This window comes from Ranitomeya imitator, chromosome 4, assembly GCF_032444005.1.
Source record: "Ranitomeya imitator isolate aRanImi1 chromosome 4, aRanImi1.pri, whole genome shotgun sequence".
In the NCBI taxonomy this organism is placed as follows: Eukaryota; Metazoa; Chordata; class Amphibia; order Anura; family Dendrobatidae; genus Ranitomeya; species Ranitomeya imitator.
The window spans coordinates 274,187,358-274,193,087 of NC_091285.1; the positions used below are offsets into that span (position 1 = coordinate 274,187,358).

General features: G+C 44.8%; 1 pseudogene; it reads right to left on the reverse strand.

Annotated features, from left to right (window-relative positions):
- Positions 1 to 3,159: 3,159 nt before the first annotated feature.
- On the reverse strand, positions 3,160 to 5,206 carry LOC138675943 (zinc finger BED domain-containing protein 5-like; annotated as a pseudogene).
- Between the last annotated feature and the right edge of the window lie 524 nt (positions 5,207 to 5,730).

Here is a 5,730-nt window from a genome sequence, read left to right on the forward strand (position 1 = left end):
TTCTTGCCGTTCAACTCTGGTTAAAGTCCTATCGCACTGCATAGGCTCAGGTTTAAGCTCAGGTAATACCGCCAAATGGTGCACAGATTTACGCTCACGCAAGCGTCGACCGATCTGAATGGCTAAAGACATAGACTCATTCAGACAGCAGGCATAGGAAATCCCACCATGACATCCTTAAGGGCTTCAGAGAGACCTTTTCTGAAAATAGCTGCGAGCGCACCTTCATTCCATTGAGTGAGTACGGACCACTTCCTAAATTTCTGACACTATACCTCTATCTCATCCTGACCCTGACACAGAGCCAGCAAATTTTTCTCTGCCTGATCCACTGAATTAGGTTCATCGTACAGCAATCCGAGCGCCAGGAAAAACGCATCGATATTACTTAATGCAGGATCTCCTGACGCAAGAGAAAATGCCCAGTCCTGAGGGTCGCCACATAAAAAAGAAATAATGATCCTAACTTGTTGAACTGGGTCACCAGAGGAGCGAGGTTTCAAAGCCAGAAACAGTTTACAATTATTTTTGAAACTCAGAAATTTAGTTCTATCTCCAAAAAACAAATCAGTAATAGGAATTCTCGGTTCTAACATAGAATTCTGAACCACAAAGTCTTGAGTATTTTGTACTCTTGCCGTGAGCTGATCCACACATGAAGACAGACCTTTAATGTCCATCGCTACACCTGTGTCCTGAACCACCCAAATGTCTAGGGGAAAAAAAAGGCAAAACACAGTGCAGAGAAAAAAAAAATGGTCTCAGAACTTCTTTTTTCCCTCTATTGAGAATCATTAGTACTTTGGGCCTCCAGTACTGTTGTGAAAGGTAATTCAGTACCACAATGGACATAGAGGTCAGAACACATACAGTGACCTGACAATAACCCAAAAACATAGAACGAGCTCTGAGACGTGGGAACTCTGCTGACCGCAATCCCTAATCCTCTCCAACCACACTAGAGGCAGCCGTGGATTGCGCCTAACGCTCCCTATGCAACTCGGCACAGCCTGAGAAACTAACTAACCTGAAGATAGAAAATAAGCCTACCTTGCCTCAGAGAAATACCCCAAAGGAAAAGGCAGCCCCCACATATAATGACTGTGAGTTAAGATGAAAGGACAAACGTAGAGATGAAATAGATTTAGCAAAGTGAGGCCCGACTTTCTGAACAGAGCGAGGATAGGAAAGATGACTTTGCGGTCAACACAAAACCCTACAAAAACCACGCAAAGGGGGCAAAAAGACCCTCCGTACCGAACTAACGGCACGGAGGTACACCCTCTGCGTCCCAGAGCTTCCAGCAAGCAGGAAAAAACAAATAGACAAGCTGGACAGAAAAAACAGCAAACAAAATAGCAAAGCAGAACTTAGCTATGCAGAGCAGCAGGCCACAGAAACGATCCAGGAGGAAACAGGTCCAATACTAGAACATTGACTGGAGGCCAGGATCAAAGCACTAGGTGGAGTTAAATAGAGCAGCACCTAACGACTTCACCACATCACCTGAGGAAGGAAACTCAGAAGCCGCAGTACCACTTTCCTCCACCAACGGAAGCTCACAGAGAGAATCAGCCGAAGTACCACTTGTGACCACAGGAGGGAGCTCTGCCACAGAATTCACAACACAGTCCCTTTAATCCCCTCCCCACATCATGTGCAGTCCCCGTTTAATCCCCCATATCATCGTGTGCAGTCCCCTGTACCCCATATCATCCTTTGCAGTTCCTTTAAATCCCCCACTTCATGTGCTGTCCCCCTTAAACCACCTCCCCACATTATGTGCAGTTCTTTTTAACCCTCCCACATCATGTGCAGTCCCCCTTTATCCCCCACATCATCATGTGCAGTGCCCCTTTAACCCCCACATCATGTGCAGCCCCCCTTTAACCCCCCACATCATCATGTGCAGTCCCCCTTACTCCTTTTCCCCTCACCCATTTAATTCATTTTGTGCAGAAAACAAAAAAGTTTTGCATACTTACCAAACAGTCGCTCCCCAGCAGCGCTACTCTGCCTCCAGCGTCTGGAACATGTCGGGAGGCAGGTACGTGATGACGTCATCGCGTACGCGCCGTCACCTGACACAAAAGACGAAGGGAGCAGGAGCTGCACAGCCGTCAAGGTAACGGCCCTGCACAGCTCCGGGAAAGCTCCCGGGCCCCAGCGCCGATGTGTGTGCCGCAGTGCGCACTACTTTGCTGCACGATGGGGCCTGATAAACAGTAGCACATAAGCCGGGCCCTGGACCTGCGGGCCCCTCTGTACTGCTATTCACCGGGCCCCATACAGCAGTAAGGGTTGTAATGTCCTGATGGCGGCCCTGACTGGCAGCTTAAAAGGGTTTAGAAAAGGCTCCCCTCCAAATAAAATCCAGTTAAATCTGCGCTTCCATATCTAAATGTCCCTCCTCCATTCTGAGGGTGCATGTGTAGGAGTGGTGGAGCTGATGGTCTGCTGCCTGACACGCTAAAGCAGTGGTTCTCAACCTTTCTAATGCCGTGACCCCGCAATACTGTTCCTCATGTTGCGGTGACCCCCAACCCAAAAAATAATTTTGGTGGCTACTTTAAAACTGTAATTTTATTAGTTATGATTCGGAATGTAAATATCTGATATGCATTATGTATTGTATTCTCATTGCTACAAATCAAACATAATAAATAATCACAAAAACAATTACCGTATATACTCGAGGAGGCTGCGGCACCGAAGATCAGCTGTCCGGGGGAAGGAGCGGGACGCCGGGAGCAGGTAAGTATGTCATATTTACCTTCCCTCGTTCCACACGCCGGGCGCCGCTCCATCTTCCCGGCGTCTCTCCGCACTGACTGTGCAGGTCAGAGGGCGCGATGACGCATATAGTGTGCGCGCCGCCCTCTGCCTGATCAGTCAGTGCAGAGAGACGCCGGGAAGATGGCGCCGAGGAGCTGCAAGCAAGAGAGGTGAGTATGTGTTTTTTTATTGCAGCAGCAGCAGCACAGATTTATGTGGAGCATCTATGGGGCAATGGTGCAGAGCGCTATATGGCAGAGCTATGGGGCAACAGTGCAGAGCACTATATGGCACAGCTGTGGGGCAATGGTGCAGAGCACTATATGGCAGAGCTATGGGGCAACAGTGCAGAGCACTGTATGGCACAGCTATGGGGCAACGGTGCAGAGCACTGTATATATGGCACAGCTTTATGTGGAGTATCTATCTGGGGCAACGGTGCAGAGCATTGTATATGGCACAGCTTATACTCGGGTCGGCTTATACTCGAGTATATACGGTATATGTTGAGAAATATTTATTACGAATTCCAATAAATAACATTTCACCATGGCATACCATGGGTTTAAATATAACAGTAAACAACAGTGCAATATTTTGCAACAGTATGCTGCCAAATTCAGTGAGATCGTTGTGGTTGCTTCTTGCTTACCAATTCAGAAATTCTTGGGGCAGTCTTTGCAAGGGCACAGCGAAGATCATTTTCCACAACAAGTCTACTTCGGTATTTAGACTTGATTACCAGCAATCTGGAAAACCCTGTTTCGCAAAGATATGTTGTTGGAAAAGGAAGAAGAAGGCGCAGCACAGTCTCAGACAGAATAGGATATAACTGTAAACTCTTAATCCAGAATTTTGTCAGTGGCATTGTAGAGAAATCTGTTCTCGCTGCATCATTGTTAATTAGGTCGATGAACTCTTCTTGCGCTGTCTCCGGAACATCTTCAACTTTCACTGTGAATGGACTTCTGGCAAGTGCAAATGGGGTGTCAGGTAGATTAGGAAAGTATGATGAAATTTCCTCTGAAAACATGTGCAAATGTTCTTTCACAGAAGATATCATCATAATTTTGTTGTCTGGCTCAATGTCATGTTCCTCAAAGAAGGCAGATAATGTAGGAAACATGTAAATTTTTTTTTTATCCAATTTATCTTTCCAAAGCTGAAGTTTCATTTGGAATGATCTCATTTTTTCAGACAAATCGAGGCACGTTGCATTTGGTCCTTGCAGTGATAAATTTAAGTCATTCAAGATGACAAAGATGTCCACCAAGTAAGCTATTTTCTGCAGCTCAGTTTTATCGCTAAACAATGCTTTGAATTGCGGTCTTGCTTTCTGATTAAAAAACGTTTTCAGTTCCTCACGAAGCTCAAAGACACGTTTTAAAACTTTTCCTCTTGACAACCATCTGACTTCAGTGTGAAATAACAGAGCATTGTTTGGCGCATCTAGATCGTTGCACAGTTGGCAAAACAGCCGACTGTTTATTTAAGGCGCTCGACTTAACAAAATTGACACATGTTATGACGCTTTTCATTACTTCTTGTAAATCTTGCGGCAGTGTCTTAGTCGCTAATATTTGGCGATGTATCATACAGTGTGTTCCGATTGCTTTTGGCGATTCATTTTGTACCAAACGCTGAAATCCTGAGCGACATCCTAGCATAGCAGGAGCACCATCTGTGCATACACCGCAAACCTTTTCCCAGGAGATGTTATGCGCTTTTAGAAAAGAACCAACTGCATCAAAAATATCATGTGCAGTTGTTGTTGTTTCAAGCGGTTTGCAAAAAAGAAACTCATCTTTAAAGTCGCCATCATGAATATACCTTGCGTAAACCAACAACTGTGCACAGTTTGCCACGTCTGTAGATTCGTCAAGCTGGATACTGAATATTGGTAGTGGTGCAGATTTAATTTCCTGGATCACCTGATCAAGAATATCAGCAGACATGTCCTCTATTCTTCTGCGGACAGTGTCATTAGATAAGGAAATTGCATTCAATTTCTGAACATATTCATTTCCAATTATCACTCGAACTATGTCTTTTGCAGCTGGCAACAGTAAATCCTCACCAATGGTGTGAGGTTTCATAGCTCTGGCAATTCTGAGTGCCACCAAATATGACGCTTCAACAGCTGCTACATTGTGTTTATGGTACTGGCCACCAGTGTCAAATCTAGATTTCTTGAGTCCATCAGCTTTGCTTCTAAAATAGCTGATATCCTTGCTAGCAAAGAGTGGATGCTTGCTATCAAAATGCCGTTTTAGTTTGTTCGGCTTCATAGATTCAGCTGAGAGAACTTCAGTACAAATAACACATTGTGGTTTCTCAATTCCTGCTGAAATTATGGAGGTAAAACCATACTGCAAGAAATCCTCAGTGTATTTTCTTTTCTTAATATTCTTTTCTACACGATTCATTGTCATGAGACAGTTTCCTAAAAAAATAAATAAAAGATGGTCGCGTCTAAAGAGCTTGTTAAAGTTTCCTATTATTTACTATTCCCTGTGTTGTTTTCTATTACACACCTGTTACTATGACCAGGGGGCTGTATTCACATGCTTAAAGCGCACCTGTCACCCCCTTTGACCCTATGAAGCTGCTGCCATTACCTTGTGGGTGCAGTGAATAGCATCCTTATACATCTTTTCTTATCTTCTTCATCCTCAGGAATGCTCAGAAATTAATCTTTATAATCTTCTTGGCAGCTCCACAATCCGGCGCCGGACACACGTAATGCGATGTTATGGATTGTGGAGCGTCCCCCCCTCCTTAATTAGACATCCTTCCTTATTACAGGGATAATTCTCCATTTGTCACTTCTTTTAGGTTTCCTATAGCTGGGTCAGCAAGCTCCATCCCTCAGCTCCTGGGCACATTTTTCATAGAAAGCCTCCCTCCAGAGTCCACTCCAGATTCATCCATTTCCCCCCTAGCCCACAGTCAGTG